The 17,950-nt window shown below is 35.4% G+C and overlaps 1 long non-coding RNA gene across 1 annotated transcript; it reads left to right on the forward strand.

The window, feature by feature from the left end:
* The first annotated feature begins 11,509 nt into the window (after positions 1-11,509).
* LOC128558154 (uncharacterized) lies at positions 11,510-17,950 on the forward strand. Its single transcript, XR_008371547.1, has 3 exons — positions 11,510-11,618; positions 16,517-16,615; positions 17,757-17,950. It is a non-coding gene; the product is annotated as an uncharacterized LOC128558154 (long non-coding RNA).

A 17,950-nucleotide genomic window follows, 5' to 3' on the forward strand; every position in this document is an offset into this window, starting at 1 on the left:
AAAAAAAATGATCAAACATGCTGGCATAAGCTGGAGATGAATGAAAAAATCAAATGGAAGCCTATTTTCGGCGTATACAGAGCGTATTGCTTACGAGTTGAACGAATGTATAACTTCTGTTTGATGAAGAGTAACTTCTTCATAACTTGTCCCTAGCGTATACTTAAACAAGCGTATGGCAGCGTGTATGCCAAGTGTATCTCTAGCGTTCTTGATATATGCGGAACTTACGCGAAACGTGAGTATAACTTATGCCAAAATTATGCCAAACGTATTGCCTCGAAACAAGTACAGTGCCAATTCAGTCAGGTGATTTTGATGTTGGAGGACGGCTATTTGGTATACTCTCGTCGCTCCCTCTCGGGATCCTCCCGTCTCTGTTCCATGATGGTGGTTGTGGGCCTCTGCACCTCATCAGCAGGAGTGACGAGTTGCTCATCTTAACCCCAGAACACTGGCAAATACGTTAGCTGTAAATTCTAAACACATTTAAAAACATTGTGTTCTAGGGTCGTGAGGCATACGTAAGTGAATACGCCAATACGTCAGCATGAAGTGGACATGCGCATAATACTAGGACGTTTATGTCAGATTATTTTTCTGGTCTTTCGGCCTTTTTTTTGAACTTTGAAAAGTTATTACTTCACAGGAGTACACAAATTTTACATTTAAAATTTTACCTTGGTTAACAACATCAAGTACTAGTAGCTGTATGCAATATGCCAGGAGTTTCATGCCCTTTTCTCTTCATATTGACTAAAATAAGTTGTTCCGCATTATTACCACCATCATATGTTGCAATGCGCATCATACTGGTAGAACTATTTTATGAACTGAATCCCTTTTATAGAAATTATGGTTAATGTTTTGAAACACTATCTCATTCTTTGTTACAATTAATCGATTTGACTCAAATTATCGTCCCTCAGGCCATCCTTAAAAAATTGTTTGTTTGCAGTAACGCGACCCAGAATTTTTAGTGTGAGTAGGTAGGTAGGGTTTTTTTTTTTTCGTTTTTTTTTTTTATATGCTAATTGTACAACACCTGCATTTTTCTTTTTAACCCTCTGGTTTATACACCTTTTGGGTACTAACACTTCTCTGTAGAATGCTAACTTGATTGTAACATATCTGCAAGGGTGGTAGTTTTCACATAGTATGAATACTAATATTAATATCACCTTTTTAATAACAATAAAAACAACAGATAGCCTGACACCAGTCAGAAACAGAGCTTATTATCTCAATTTATGAAACTTAAAAATTTAAGATTATCAATATATTAAACAAAAATAATTGGCCAGACCTTTTGAATGTCCTTGCACTGGCTGGGGTAATAAAAAAACATTACATTCCTTAGGGTTCCTACTCCAATGGACAGCATTGAAGTACATAGCAAAATCTTTGATATTTTACCCTGTAGACCTGAGTTTGATTACTAGCACCGCACTCCTTCAAAGCCTATGTATCATGTAATTTTTAGACAATACTTAATTGTTTTACATTGTTTACTCAGGGCTTAAGCTATGCTAATATTTTAGGGAGAAGTCATTACTTCCTCAGCTAAGATTATGGAGAAGTGGAGAGATTTTAGGGAGAGGTGGAGTGATTTTAGGGAAACGTGGAAAGATTTTTAATAGCGCCATGACATGCAAGTTGAAAATGGAACTAAATATACTTTTTTTTTTATTATTATTTCCTGTCTTTGTTTAAGTCTATTGATTTAAAGTAAATAACAAATTCACTGAAAATATCAGTGATTCTGTTTTCTTAACCTTCAATGTAAACCTAATTTCTTATCCTTGTGAATCTAATGTGATTAAACTGCAAATTAAAGTTTTTTTTCACTCTTGCAATGATTGCCTTAACCAAGAAAAGCCTAATCTGAATATGAATACAATTAAAAAAAGTTAGATTAATTCCATATCAGCAAAAAATAAATCAAGCTCCCAGTGCTAATGCACTCAAAGTCAAAACACAAAAACCCATAAAAGCATTTCACAGTCACTTCTTGAATTAAATACATGTCAATAGCAGTGACATCACTATGACATCACACAGAATACACGTCTTCTTTGATCTGCTAGTGTCTTCTTTGATCTGCTACTGTCGGCACACATTAAAAGAAACAGTTGTCAAACAGGTTAAACCCAGTTTCTGATGGCAGGTGTCAAACATTTGCATGAATTTCAGTTACAGTGTGGACATACCACGTGGTTTGTGATGTCATTTTCGGGTATTACGGCAAGAAAATTTATAAACAAATCCGTCGATTCAGAACTTAAAAACACCGTAAGTACTTCATTTTTTCACCGATTTGAATAATTCTTTTACGAGGCTCAAGCCAAGATAGTGGGCTATAAACATAAGACAAAGTTTTCCTGAAATTCTAAGCAGTTTTTGCAAAGGTCGGTTCCAACCCTGAAATTCGGCAAATTCTTGGAGGGTAATACGGCAAGAAAAACCCGTGATTTACAAAATAATGCAGGATTGCTTTCCTTTACATTGTTGTGCCATTCACCGCTGTTTATTTCGGTTCCAAGAAGGCCAGCGAATCACTTGACTGAAAATAAAATGGTAGGTTTCTCTGTGAAAACATATGTCTTCGGAAAATGCTAATACGGCAAGAATGATATGACGGCAAGCAGATTCATGAATACTCCTATTGTCCCTAACAGCAGTTGAGACTTACTTCTGTCAGCAGGTTAGTAGATAGGGCATACCTACATAGTGCATGGTATGCTAAACTTGAGGGAATCGTTTATAAACAGTAAAGCCCTATTTCATTTTTGAAGCTTTGACAAAACATTTTTCCATATGCCTGAGATTTATTTAAAAGAATAATTCAGTGGTCTGTTTTCAAAATTATTGTTACGTTTTCATGCACTTACAGTCCATAGGAAAAATGGGGGCTCTGCTGTACAAGCAGTTGTACTATGAGAGGGATAAAGGACTGTCATGGCCGTCTCAAGATTATTTTTTAAAGTCTGTCTGTTTAACACAACTTGAAAATACGTTTTACTAATATTTTTGGCAAGTAAAGTGATTGCACAGGTATAGTTTTACATTCAATTTTACGAACATGATTCTGAAACGATATTTTGAACAATTGTAATTTTGTTCTAAAAGATATTTATCGTTTTGTCAAAAATAATTTGATACTATGACAACTTACGTATAGGGATCTGAAGAATGCATGTAATACTGTACAATTTTGATATTAGATTATGCAAAATCTTAAGAAAATTCAAATTTATAATGTTACGTTTACCGAACAGATTAAACCTTTTTTTCTTTTCTTTTCTTTTCATACTTTTACTTTTATGCCCCCTTTTTAGGACATAAAGTTTTAGCACTTTCTGGATTAATCATTATATGATTGGATATATAATTCTTAAGTTTTATGTTAAGCCCAAGTTATCTTCAGTAATGATTCTGCGATCCTTACAATAACTAGGGTCATAACTTAGTAAACAACTGTTTCATGACATGACCTGTATTAAAAAGATGTTACACCGACCCTTGATTCCGTCTGTGACAACTATGTTTTATTTTCCAACAGATTGGTATGCCTCAGGAGCAGATCAATATCGCACTGATATGTACTCTTTGGCTAATTACTAACGCTTTATTCAAAGGTCATGCAATAATTTTTTCTCTCACGTTCGGTGTGGTCTTAATAAGATACAAAGAATCGTTGGTTTACGCGTTGAAAGTGTCCAAATATTTAGTAAATATTTTAACACATTACGTTTTGTATATTGTTTTTATTTTTTAAAGGTGCATCTGCACTCTAGTATGACATACTAGAAGTACACTATTAATAATTATATGGTTTACATTGATTTAACTGTGATTAATGGACGATACGACAAATGCAGAGTCTAGATGGAAATCCTTTGCACTTACAATAGTTTTATATCATAATTATGTGCTAGTTTGCCCAGCGTCAGTGAAATTTTTGTTTGAATAAAAGATAATTTTGAAATACAAATTTATCACAAAAGGATGCTGCACAGTATTCATTTATGAACGTCGATTACTAGGTTTCAATGTGTATATTATGTCGTTGCGTTACTTGCGTATATGGAAACTACAAAGCTGGCTTGGTGACCTTTTGTAGTTTTTGCATTTGTTGTGTCACCATTGCTTTCTTGGGTCTGATAAAATGAATTGTTTAATTTTACTTAAATTTTACTGTTATGTTTTACATTTCAAAACGTTTCATAAATTTCTAAAATTTGTAACTATCTGCTTATACTGTCATAATTTAATGTGTAATGCGTTAATTTTATTAAAATAAGTAACTTTATTGAAAATTTCAATTTCTTTGTGTAACCATAATCTCGAAATCTCAAAGACTTATTTCGAAATGCAGTTTCGAAACTTTATCAATTACTATTATAGATAGGCATTGTTCAGAGGCCCAGCTATCACTAATGATTGATAAGTAAACACAAACTGTGAATATGTAGGATATATTTTCAATTTTAAACACTTTTTGTAGACTTTTTAGCAGTTTGATTCTTTTAAGATGGTTGTTAGCATTCGCGGATGCAACAGCATAGACACATAGGGACTCATTTATAAAATACCTCTTGAGACTATAAAAAAGTAGAAATTAGGAAACTTCTCTTGAAAGCTCTAATTAGATAACAAGTAATGAAACAGAAAAAAATAGATCTACTAAACGATCTTTAAGAAGCATTGAAAAAAGCCGTTCTTTCATATCACATCATACCGAAATTTATCCGAATAGAAGCTAAAGAAATCTGCAAACAGGTATTATACATGAGGAAACGATCCTCAAACTCAATAATTCGCGAAACTGTTCGTAAAGGAACAAAAGGCATATTCATACATCTGCTTGCCGTCATATCATTCTTGTCGTATTAGCATTTTCCGAAGACATAGGTTTTTACAGAGAAACCAACCATTTTATGTCAAGTAAAGTGGTCCGCAGGCCTTCTTGGAACCGAAATAAACAGCGGTGTAAGACACAACAATGAAAAGAAAAGCAATCCTGCATTATTTTGTAAAATACGGGTTTTTCTTGCCGTATTACCCTCCAAGAATTTGCCGAATTTCAGGGTTGGAACCGACCTTTGCAAAAACTGCTTAGAATTTCAGGAAAACTTTGTCTTATGTTTATAGCCCACTATCTTGGCTTGAGCCTCGTAAAAGAATTATTCAAATCGGTGAAAAAATGAAAAACTTACGGTGTTTTTAAGTTCTGAATCGACGGATTTGTTTATAAATTTTCTTGCCGTAATACCCGAAAATGACGTCACAAACCACGTGGTATGTACACACTGCAATAGGCAGAATATTTTTCTTATTTGATCAGTACCTCGTCGCACCTCAAATAACTGGCGCGCGCTGTATGACGTCATCTCCCAACACACACAATGTTTAATTTATGCGGTGCGGATATTTGAAGGTAGTTTTCTCTGGAAAAGCTTACATTCGTACACTGTTGTTGACAGATTGTCATCAAAGCTTTCGTTTGCGTCGATCCTGTTAATTTCAGTAAAAAATCATGATCGTAAAGCATTTTTAAAAGGTGTCCGAATTATTAAGCGCTGTCCGGATTTAGGCACTGAACCAGTATGTACCACGATTTGACCATGTGGAATTTTCTAAACAACTTTTTGCATGAATTTTTTGTAGTATATCAGAAAATCGGCAGGGCGTTCGGTAGACCCGAGGTTCTGGGTTTTCACTCGCACTTATCGAGAAAAACTCGTATTTGACCCGCACAAAAAATGTCCCGTGCGTCGGCTTGACCCGAGGAAATTTTCTTTTATGCGTCTCGAGTTCGAAAGTACTGCCCCTTGTCAATCAAAATCCCGGTGAATTCCAATATTGTTCGCCGCCATAAGCGGAAGTATGGCAGTAGGCGGAGCTTGGTATATTAATCAGCTTCTGGCAGATGTCAATCATGCCACGCGCCGACTGACACGTGGGCTTCTCACGGTTGTATTTGGTACAATAATGTCCGTCATTGCCAAAGGTATCTATTGATCAATGTGTAAAAGTTGATTGATAAACAATGCATAGAAGAGCAGCCTATTATCGTATTTGTGTCACTTGTTAATTAGCGGTATACAGAAAGCGTAACATTCACATATTTTGTTTCTTATCGGTCATATCGATCATTCATGTAGTTGAACCTCAACGAACACTGTCTAGGAAAACTTAATAGCGATACAAATAGTTACCCAAAAGAAATAACGAAACAGGAAAGAATAAAAACACGGCACCGATAAAAAAATATTTTCCGAGTTTTGGGTTAAAAAATTGTTTGAGTCGCGGCGATTTTCGTGAGTCGGTCGCGTTACTGCAAACAAACAATTTTTTAAGGATGGCCTCATCGTTCGCATCAGAGGTTTTATTGACTCCAGTGATAGCTCTAGTTTCCTCAGATATTTCCCATTTCACTGTCAAGCATCATCCTTGCCACGTTTGTTCTTTGTAAGCTTATACTGCATAGAGATATACGGCTAAATATATGAGCCGCGCCATGAGAAAACCAACATAGTGCGTTTGCGACCAGCATGGATCCAGACCAGCATGCGCATCCGCGCAGTCTGGTCAGGATCCATATACTGTTCGCTTTCAAAGCCTATTGCAATTAGAGAAACCGTTAGCGAACAGCATGGATCCTGGCCAGAGATGCGCAGTCTGGTCTGGATCCATGCTGGTCGCAAATACACTATGTTGGTTTTCTCGTGGTGCGGCTCAATTATGTTTGTCAGTGTAAATATGTGACAAATATAATACAACAGTTCTTATATACACATGATTTCTTCGGCGAAATATGCTTATTAACTTTATACATAATCATGCTAAAATATCTCTATCTTGGCTGGGCGACTAGGACAGCATATTCAAATTTTAAAAAATACATACAGTGAAATTCTAGCATGTATTACTGGGTGGCTATGGTCGTTGACTTCAAATCACTTGCCCCTCATCGATGTGGGTTCGAGTGAGGTTCGAGCCTTACTCGGGGAGTTGAATTATTCATGTGAGGAAGCCATCCGACAAGCTTACGGAAAGTCGGTGGTTCTACCCAGGTGCCCGCTCGTGATGAAAATATCACAAAGAAGGTAAATGATCATTTTTAAACGTTCGACCAACTCCATTACTATATCAAAATCTGATTTACCACCTTTAATGATTTGATGTATCGCGTACATTAATCGGATCAGTTAATAAGAAGGTTAGGAGGCTACTGGTACTGATAAACCCGAACAGAAAATGAGGTTTTTTACCTGTAACTTTTTTATTTCTGCAATTTGTAATCAATGGTCGGTATCAAAATAAAGCTTAACATTTGCTGAAAACTTTACATAATTCAAATTTATATTTAGTTAGCAAACTGACACGAAGTGAGGCCCTGAAAGGGGTTTGTAAAATGGGGACTGTACGAAGGTTGACTGATGATAAATTCGACCACTTTGTCATTTACAAAATTTTCTTCTTAGTATTATATTAAAACTTTCCCCAAAAAAGCTGCAACAGTCATTCCTGATCAAGTAATGAAAAGTGACCCAATGTCAGGCCTTCATGTGGCGACAGTGAGCATGCGCAAAAAACACCCTCTTCCCCAGTAATTTTGGATAAATATTTTTTTATACAAATAAATGTAAGTCATTTATTTATACAGAATATTTACCAATTTTGTTTTTATTTACACCAGTTGGTGTTGTAAGTGGAAACTATTAGATGGTGTGTTCAATTTTATAAATAACCGGTTGCAATCGAACATTTCCAAGGTGGTCGACTTTATCATCTGTCCGGGTTTATCATCAGTACCAGTAGTAATATCATAACTTGCGGGACATCAATCATTTTGTAGGCATACTGAAAACAACTTTTTCAGACAAGCTTTGATGATATCTCGTGTTAATATTAACATGTATTGCAGCTTATTTAGTATAATTTGCTCAGTTTGTTCAATTTTCAGATATCTCTGCCATAGATTGCAGTTGCTCTGTGTGAATAAAAAGACTCTGTGTATACTGTCAATGTACAGAGTCAAGAACGTGTGTTAAAAAGCTGAAGCTCATAAGGTATATCTCGAACTTTTTCATCAGCACAAATTGCGCGAATAAATAAACGGTGTGCAGCTTTCCATCTTTTATCAGCATTTGCTTTTCAAAAGCTCATGATGGGTTGTTATTATTGCATGAAGTCAGGCAGCTGTCCCCTTTCATCATTAACATAAATTCTACCGCATTTCAACATATTTAAATCAAACATTGCACAATTGCCATAGCCGTAACAGGACTGGTTCTATCTTGAACAGGCAAAATTTCTTTATACCCTCAGAGTTGTGTCCCTTTAGTTGACAAATCAAATTTAGCATGAAGTGCTTATTATTTAAAGGATTTCAATAAATACAGAACACAAGCTAAAATTAATAGTCAAAGCCATTGTTAGTCACACACTGGTTATAAGACCGGCTTCAGGGACTATAATTGTCCGTCATTCAGCCTATTCACTTGTTCGTGTCTGCACCATAACTCTACCACACGATCAAGGGATCTTAATAATACTTGACAAAAATATTCCCCATAAAGGCGGACATGTCATTCGCAAAACCTAGACCCCTAGATCAAAAGTAATGGTAACACGTAATATGAAAATAGGCAAAGCCTCAAAGCGAGCGCAAAGAAATCAGGTTTAACTTCAAAAGAATATTACAAAGAAACTATTTACTACTCAAAAGAAAAAAGTGAAAGTTTACGAGAACCTATAAATTTGATAACAAAGTTTGCATTTAGTGTCATCACACCTGTTACATCGAATATCATACAGTGCAAATTTTCATGAAGCCGGTGTCACAGTGACGTCATTTTATATTCTCCGCGTTCTTGTACTGGCTTTATAGGATTATTAATGACAAGTCAAACACTGAAAAGTTTTAATGAGACAAAGTCCTGAATACTGTTATATATATATAATATTTTCCAATTTCTTTCCAATGTTTTATCTTTTAAGATAATTTTTTGAACTAACTGGAAACCCTGATCAACAATTAGGGTGAGTTCGCCGTCTTAACGGTAAAATTATCCCCCTTGAAAACGCCTGGCTGGGCGATAGCGATTTTTTATCTGGTTGATATTTTCCAATAGAAACAAAGAAGGAAACATTTTTTGAACAAATATTGTTTTCATTAGAATGAACGCACACTATTAATTATCCTATTGAAGTGTTCGTCATTCTTTTCTCTTTACAAAGATATAAAAATATTTATTTAAATGAAGAACTAATGCTTCCACTGGCGATTGAAAAACACCACTATCAGTCTCAGTTTACGGCATACAGTTACTGAATAAAATAAGTAAAAACCTGTGATACATACCTTTCTTGTATGATTTTTGAGTGATAAATAATATTCAGCAACCGAATGAAGTTCTGTATTCACTGCGGAGTGAACTACTTCCTCTCCGCTAGGGGCGCCTTGTTTTCAGATCATCCACTAGGTATGAAGTATACTTGCGTTACCGATTCTCGAGCAGGCACTCCGAGCTCGCTATAAGTTAAAGATTTTAGGTGTTTTTGTCTCTTTTCAAGTCCGTGACTCTTCATCGATGCATTGGCATATTAATAATTTTGACAAAAAATGAAATAAAATGAACAGTAATATCATCACATATTTTTCTCTATTTTACGACCAGTTAACAATTACATGTTATTGGTTTCCCTTTTTTTTGGTAACATATAGGCCTATTGTAATCACATGCTATTTGTTGAATAATTTTTTTTAGAAACACTTTTCCGGAAACAGGTACATACTAAATTACAGTGACAACAATTAATTGTAAATCTTTATAAAAACGTTCAAGTTTGAAATATTTTAAAGAGTTCTGAATTTGGAGTTGACTGTATACTAGTAAATTGTGGACAGGAAATAAAATGATGAGATATTTAATACGTTTAGGACTATTGGGAAATAGCCGATGAATGTTTAAGTTAAATGAATATTACTGAGAGAGAGAGAGAGAGAGAGAGAGAGAGAGGGGGGGGGGGGGGGGGGGGGCGAAAGAGGGAATGAGTGAGAGACATGTTATTAAAGAAATAAACAAATTATTTTAGCTATACTGTGAGCTATTCCATTCACCCTAGTCATCAAATCTACTGAAATGACCAAGCATGGCCCAATTTCAGCTTAGAAAATTTGGTTGAATTTTACGTGCAACAAGCAAGAAATAAAATATTTCGTTCTGTCGAGTTCTATGTTTCATTATGCCAAAGACAACACAAAAAACTTTTAAAATGTCGCGTTGGCGCGCGCGCCAGGACGACAAAATGAAGTGTGCTACATAAAAACTTGTGCGCGCCAACGCGACATAACGAAATGTTCTAAATCAGCCACAGAAGATAGACTGCATGTGTCACAAAGCAATATGCATTTTTTTTGCTTCAATACCGTTCCATAATATTCAGCGATTTCGCTTTCAAATACTTTATGTAAGACGGCACAATAAGGCGATTCGGCGCTGTCACGATTGACATCAATGAGATCTCTTTATTATGAATACATACCCGTTTACATTCTATTTTATATTGGTAGACTATATGAACTATATAGTTTCAACTCTAGCGGCTAGATCAGATTTCAAAACATGTCAAACTGCTTTTGATACTTTTATTTGCTTAAGAAAGAAAAAAAGAATGGCATTAGGTGTACTTCGATAGTTATGCAATCTGTTAAATGGTAGTTACTTAGTGAAACCGAATAACACTAGATTGTCAAAAAGAAGTTTTAAAAATATCAATACATGTATGTAAAATTCTAACCTACTTTCGTTAATCACGCAGAAAACGTCCTGAAACCTGTGACATTTCTTCACGTGACGTACATTCTTTTTTAGCTTGTTCAGGTGTACTTCTTGTTTCATAAAAAATACGTTTTGTTGCCGAGTTAGAATATATATTTTTTTAAGAAATGCATGAACAGAGTTCCAGTTACGTTGGTGTACTGTAGTGACACTACCGGTTCTACAAAACAATAGTTCAAGACTAGGTCAACGCTTTGAAATCTGATATTCTGTTTAAGTTATAGTTAAAGATATATCCCCAGTGCCAGAAGGGACCATATATTTTCCACAGGTTTGGGTCAGTTCTACTGAACATTTTGTTGTTTTTGATCGGCCATTCGTTTGAAGGTGTTGTTGCTGATGACTTTTTGTGCAAAGACGAAATCTTTAATGTGGTCGCTCAGTTAATTTGGCATGCCCTAAAATATATTTTACGAAACTTCCTATTTAACTACTAGTACTTTACTGAATATAACTGAAGATTAAAAGCTTTGAAATTTTCACTATGAAATGGTTTATATTAGACACAGAGTGTCATAATTTATGTATATGCGTTTTAAATCTATATATTTATTAGTTACGATACGTGAAAAATTGTTTAAACCTTTGATGCACTCAAAACGTAGCACCCTACATTGCCTGACCTCGTAAGGTTGAAGGTATGTATTTTGAACTTTTAGTGCGCAAAATTTGCGAACGCCCAGCTTGCGTAAAATATTAAAGTTGCGCATTTGGAGTTGTGTAAGAGGCAGGGATATAAATAACAAGGCTTCGGAATTCGTTCCGGTAGGTGTGTTGTTAACTTTCTGATGATCATATGACTTTAAGGTTTTGAATTTTTTGTAAAAAAAAATAGAGATTTTGTTTTTCTTATGCGCTAGATTTTAAATGCGCGCCTTAGAATGAATATTTAAATCTCGTTTTTTTCTTTAATTCTATAGGGTATAATCGATACTTATTGAATGGCTTGTCGGTCAGTTTTCAAAACTATGTCCAAATCCTCTGCAATAGTTCTGACTATTGACCGGCAAAACATTCAATAAGCGTGTAATATTTAATCTATAAATTTAATCTTCAGAACGACAGAAACCAACAATCTCACGGATTGGCATAAAGCTATACCATTGTATACCTTCAAAACCATTTTCAAAAATGCATCGTGAATCAGTTAACAGCTTTTTCGGACTTCCTCTTTTATTTTTTGTTTGGTCTACATTTGTCATAAGTACCACTCTCGCACTATAGCATGTTTATATTATTGTTTGATTGTTATGGTTGCATCGTTGAACTCAAAAAGGTTGTCAATGATATAAGTTAAGTGCATTCTGTAATGTTATACATTAGTTTTTCTGTATTGAAACGTTTTAATAAAGAAAAAGCATAATTATCAAACATGTTATCGTTTGTGTTATCATGCGGGATTTATATTTCCCTGATATACTAGTAAAACAAAATCATTCGTATTTATTCTGCATCGTCTTAACCCTTACCCAGCTAACTTGTCAATTTTTCAATTTGGACAGTACCATTAACTGCACGGATGTGCAGCCTGATCATGATCTACACTGGTCGCAAAGGCAGAATCAATCGTGTCCAGCATGATAAGGGTAAAGAACTCCGATATTGTTCGTTTTAACCCTTACCCTGCTAAATCTCTATAATGAACTTGTCCATCTTTCAGTTTGAATAGTACCATTAACTGTTAAAAGGTATTGGTTGAATGGCGAACAGTGCAGATCATGATCAGACTGCACGGATGTGCAGGCTGATCATGATCTACACTGGTCGAAAAGGCAGAATCAATCGTGTCCAGGAGGATAAGGGTTAAATTTCAACTATTCTGGACTTCACTTTCAGTTGTTGCTTTATTTAAAAACACATTGTTATAAAACGTTTTAAGGATATCTTGTTTAATGTTAAAGTAAAATTGTAAAATTTATGTGGTGATAAAACTGTAAACTTGCGAGAAACAAACTTTCGAAAGTTTTCAAGGGAGAGTTTACAACGGAAAAATACAGTTTTGGCCAAAAAATACATGTATAAATCCAAAATGACCCTACAACAAAATCTGGATATACTGAGAATGATGTTAAACTTGTAAAAAAATACATGTTGATGAGGATCCAGGACCAAACAGCAGGTTTCAAGTTGTGGTATCTGAACCGTATTGAAATGGTTCTTTCACTTTTGTGTTCAACGATTTATGAATATCAAATAATTGCATGAAATTTAAAATGCATACTAAATTTTATAGCACATTTGCTCAAAATTAACTTCTTACTCATGAAACATGTTTGCATTGCCTTCGTAACTAATGTGCAAAAAACAAGATCAAAATGATGTTCCGTTCAGCCTACCCGAAACAACCCCCTACAGTTATATTAGATATTTGTATGGATGAGTAAAACTGACATGAACATAAAAAACAAAAACATAGTTGAAGTGAAAAAAATAGGCAACCAAAAAAGGCACACGGTGCACCACAACTTTTGAAAGGTCAGTACCTCAAACACCACTTGTTAGTTTAAACCCGTTAATGGTGTGTCACAAACTTCACTATTAACCTTACGATGTTCCAAAGTTACAGAATATTGCCACTAACAGCTATACTAGCTAGGTGAATTCCAAACTTTAGCTGACATATAGCACAAAAGTCAAATAAGCTGTGGCCTTCGTTTACAGTAGAGGCTCATGTCAGCAAGACATTTGTTTTGTTTTTAGGTTTAAAGTTGTTTAACCGCCTCGACAGCCTAGTGACAGAGCGTCCGCTTCGAGTGCGGGAGGTCGTAGGTTCGATCCCCGACCGCGTCATACCAAAGACGTGAAACATTACCAGTAGCCCCCTTGCTTGGCGCTCAGCATTAAAAGGGAAACTGGCTTCTCTTTATTCATACCCTCGTGGCGACTGATTCCATCAGGAATGAGCTGTCGAGAGTGATTAATATAAGTTGTAGAACTTGCTTCACAATCGACCTGAAATAAATTAGTATAAACTAAAGTTGTTTACATTGTTCCGCGTAGTTTCCAAAGAAAGAAGACTAACGATGTCGTGAAAGTATAAATCTGAATTGAAATATTGATATTTGAATTTCATTACAACTTTCATATGTGTAAACGGTGCTGGAAGTTTACCATATTAAATTTTGGGGCAACAAACGCTTTTAAAGTAAAAAGGCGACGTGAACTCACTTCTATTCCCAGACAAAAAAACGAGGAGTTACTGGTAAGCCAACACTCCAAATTTACTTTCTTAGAATAAAGCGTATTGTTTTGCTCAGCCAAATGGAAGCCTAAACTCTCTTATTTATAACGTTCGTCAATTTATTCAATATTTTAAGCGAAAAGCAAGTATTTTGACAAGCATTTTAATATGCTATTAAAAGCTAGTAATATGGAAGAGGTAAATCATCCGAAAAATGTTTAACAGCCTTTAACTCTACCAGACCATAAACTTCGTTAAACTTATAATAGCAGTTTGAAAGGGACTTGACAGATATGTTAGAATAAATTGATCATGAATAAGTTAGATCTACATGTATGTATATTAAACATGTTAAAGTAGCTTATGTTACAGATACTTTAAGATGTATTTTGAGTTGATATTCAAATGAAATTTATTGAAGTGAGTTTTTTTTGTAAGATGTACCAGACATTATCACTGACTGGTGTCAAACTGGTACATCGCAACCTGATATACGAATCACGCAGATCAAGCGTGCAAAGTACATAAGTAGTCTGATCTGATCTCATATTTTGCGGAGAATGACACTAACGGTTGTCGCAATTTCCATTAAATTATGTTTTTCAGTATTTACCCAGTTGTTACGAAAAGCTAGATTTTCGTATGACTGGAGAGCATGTTATCGCATTTAAATCGCAGACTACCATTACGGGTTTGATTACCTTAAATAATAATAATAATAATAATGATAACAGCCACGTGTAAAAGTAAAGCTTATCATTATTTTCGTACTCCTACCTTCATTAAACAGATATTTCTCAAGAAGTTGAAAAACTTATTGCAATATTTATATCAAGGTTAACTTATGTCAATACCTTTCTTTCATTTTTTTTAGAACAAAATGCGTTCTAAAGTCTTAAATTACAAGAAATAAAAACAATACAATTTCTGCATATGTATCGACATGTTCCATTCCATACGTTTTAAGGTATACTATCCATAAATAAGCCGCACCATGAGAAAACCAACACAGCGCGTTTGCGACCAGCATGGATCCAGACCAACCCGCGCATTCGCGCAGTCTGGTCAGGATCCATGCTGTTCGCCAACGGTTTCTCTAACTGCAATATGCTTTGAAAGCGAACAGCATGGATCTTGAATAAGTTCATGTGTAGTAGGCCTAATGAAAGTAGTGTTTTTATAACCATATAGTTATGCATAACGTCTATTTGGACAGCTGTTCCATCTGATTTTAACATAAAATTAAAGCTCTATGGCACTTTAATATTTTCAAGGACGTACAGGCTATAAAAAGCCGTATCCGATACATGTTGGCTATAAGGTGTAAGGTAGATATCTGTGAAGCTACAATATCAGATATACAAGGAGTGCGGAAAATGACTTTCTGTGAGATGATAAATATTTTTTAACAAAAATGGAAACATGACTGCTGTAGTTAAGTAATGCAAATAAAATAGAATTGAAATCTGTGCGCCTTTGCAAAAGAATATTGTAAACAGAACAGAATTTTTTTCACATCGTTTTCCCCACCGTTGACTCGGAAGTTTCAACCTGGCGTTTCTCTTTGCAAAAAGAAATACATATATAAGTGTGAATAATTTCGATATAAAGTAAGATATAAGAGGTATTTTCCAGCATATATGCAATTTCGATTTAAATAAATATGCAAATGTACCAAAGTTTGATATAAGAGAACTATTACTGAAATTGTACAGGCGTGCATCAGTTATTTTATATTAAATACTTGGATTTTTGCAATTGCGTCTGAAATTTAAAATTAAAAGTCGATGTTTATCGTGTGTCAGTAGCGTTATGTTTTGCTGATTGGACCACATTGCTAACGGTCAGGGTTCAATTGTGACTGATTAATGTTTAGTACTGGGTGATTTACTTGAATAGGTACTGTTTCCTAAATTGGGTGCAGATCATGACACTTTCGCCGGATTCGGTTAAAACTAAATAGTTCTATTCATTGCAGCAAGGGACTTTTTCCATCTACCCACGTTGAATAAATAAATTTAAAAAACAGCCTCTGCCTTACCTTTAGCTTGCCCAGCTGATCATTTTGGCAGAAACCAGCCATGCTAAGGTGCACGATATTCGGATGTATCTGTTCGGACAAAAACTTTGAGAAAAGGGCAACGTAGCAAGCAAAACCGTTATGATTATGGCAGAGTTTATGTACGTTAACGTTTACCCTGCTAAATTTCTAAAATGGACTAGTCTATCATTCAGTCTGGACAGTACCATTTACTATTTGAAGGAGTGTTCACTGAAAAATTACAGACTGAATACCGAACAGTGCAGACCATGATCAGCCAGCACGGACGTGCAGATCTTGGTCTACACTGGCCGCAAAGGCAAAATCACTTGCCGCCAGCAGGTTAAAGGTTAATTGAAAAATAAACATGCAAGTATATTTATTTGATATTGATGTGTAGCTTTTTAAAACAATCGAACATATTTTGATTTTATTTCAAAGGTAACCTAAGGCGTTCAAGAGGCAAGATGAAGACATTGGTCATATCACTACTTCTTTGCGTATTCTCCTTCGGCCATATATGTTGCCAATGGCCAGACGGTAAGGGGCTTGATTTATACGTAAAATATCTCAGTAAAACATGCATGATGAGTGTTCCGTCCACAACAGCAAAACGACTAAACGCATACAGAAATTCCACTTATATTTTTTCGACGGCTCTGGTTCAGCAGACATATTTTTAGCCTAATTCCACAATGCCGTAAGTCCATTTTGGCATTCAGAGTAAAGGAGTTGGAAGTTTTGAAATGAGCCGCGCCATGACAAAACCAACATAGTGCAATTGCGACCAGCGTGGATCCAGACTAGCCTGCGCATACGGTTTCTCTAACTGAAATGGCTTTGAAAGCGAACAGCATGGATCCGCTGGTCGTAATTGCACTATGTTGGTTTTCTCATGGTGCGGCTCATTTATAACATTTTAGAATCGTATTTTACTGTATTGATTGGTTCTATAAAGATGTAAGTACTATGAGCAGATATACCTCTACAAGACAAACAAAAATGAGACCAAAATCTTAGTCTTGCTAAAAATAGACGTACGTCTTCTTTACATTAAGCCAATGGCATGCCACTGAATCAAACAGAAATTGAGTGCATACATGTTAAGGCTGCGTAAAACGATTTTATAAAATTGTCGTTTATTTATAGGAAGTGTCGTTTGAGGCCCCTGTCACACGCTCAGGAATCTACATTTTGGTTGTTTTTATACGAAAACTGTATCTCGGGAGGGGAACTCCGTACACCCTCACCCACTATTTTTATAGGAAACATATCCTTTTATCAGCCCCTGATGTAGAAAAAATTACCAAAATACGTTCCATTCCACGATCCTTAACACATCATAATATTATGTACCCTTGCAATGCATTTTATCGCTACCAAAACTCGGCCGAATTTCGGTAGTGACTACCAAAATGCATTGCTACCATTTTGAGGTGTAACAATCATTGAAACATGTTGGAATACAGTGCTGGGACATAGCCAGTTAAGATACCTCTGAATTTTCGTTAGCTTTGTTCACAGGATGTATAAAAAGTTAAATTCTAAGCAATAAGAATTGAAATATATCAAAGCCAACTACTAGTACTTTACAAATTCCAAATGTCATTGGCTGGAAACATAAATGGGGTTTCCTCATTATAAAACAAGCTAGACAACGATGTACATGTATATCTTTCAGAGCGTGGTATAATTATGTCGGTTTATTGGTACTCAACACAGGATAAGCTGAAACACTTTACGAGGTTTCCAGGGTACGAATACATAAATATGTCAAGCGTTGTTGACCTCGCAAATGGAATCGGATTTCAGGAATCAAGAATGCGCCTTTACAGTTTGGACGTGGACTACACAGCAAGATCAGTATATGCATAT

This window comes from Mercenaria mercenaria, chromosome 6, assembly GCF_021730395.1.
Source record: "Mercenaria mercenaria strain notata chromosome 6, MADL_Memer_1, whole genome shotgun sequence".
NCBI classification, from domain to species: Eukaryota; Metazoa; Mollusca; class Bivalvia; order Venerida; family Veneridae; genus Mercenaria; species Mercenaria mercenaria.